Below are 1,025 nucleotides of genomic sequence, written 5' to 3' on the forward strand. Positions count from 1 at the left end.
GGGGGAGACAACAGAAAGTAAAGAAAATAATTTTAGGTAGTGATTAGAGCTTTAAAGAAAATAAAAAAGGGTAATGTGACAGAAAGAGAATGTGATAGAGGTCTACCTTAGATATGATCTATTTTTGCTATCACTGTGTAATAAATGACCTGCATACTTTGTGGTTTAAACCAATGGCCATTTAAATTTCTCACAATTCTTTGGGTTGACTGGGGCCAGCTGGGTAGTTTCCCTGTTCTACATTGTGAGATGTATTTGCTGATGTGGCTACATTCAGTGGGGAGATCTGTTGGTCCTGCTGTGATCATCATGGCCTCTCATTTCCCTGGTCTCTCTCCACGTGGGCTCCTTCATTCAGTGGTCTAGCCCAATGTTCATCACTCCTTGATGGCTAGCTTCCAGGAGCAAGGGTAGAAGCTGACAGACCTTTTAAAGCTTGAGTCCAGACCTGGCACAGTGTCACTTTCAATGCAGTCTATTGGTAAAAGCAAGTCACAAGGTCATCCAGATTCAAGGGGAGGGAAGTAAATTCCACTTTCTGAGGAATGACGTAGTAAAGAAATGGGACTATTTCTAATTCATCAGAAGGTATATGATTATTTGATTACTAACTTGTTTTACTAGATTTAAGTTCTAAGAACACAGAGATAATATCTATTGTTGCTCACTGTTGCTACACAGGTGTCTGGCCCTGATACCAAAAATGAACGACAATGTCAATAAGTGGCAGGAAAGGATGAGGAAAGCAGATATTTGATTAATGTTACCTCCTCCCCATCTTGTAATCAAGAAAGGCACTACATTATGAATCACAGAATTTTTTCTCCTTGAGCTTTAATAAGACTTTGATGCAGTGACCCCAGTAGCTTTTTTTTTTTATTCTTATGTTAATCCCCATACATTACATCATTAGTTTTAGATGAAGTGTTCCATGATTCATTGTTTGTGCATAACACCCAGTGCTCCATGCAGAATGTGCCCTCCTCAATACCCACCACCAGGCTAACCCATCCTCCCACCCCCTC

The sequence above is a fragment of the Leptonychotes weddellii genome, chromosome 11, assembly GCF_054177405.1.
Source record: "Leptonychotes weddellii isolate Sample4059 chromosome 11, ASM5417740v2, whole genome shotgun sequence".
Lineage (NCBI taxonomy): Eukaryota > Metazoa > Chordata > Mammalia > Carnivora > Phocidae > Leptonychotes > Leptonychotes weddellii.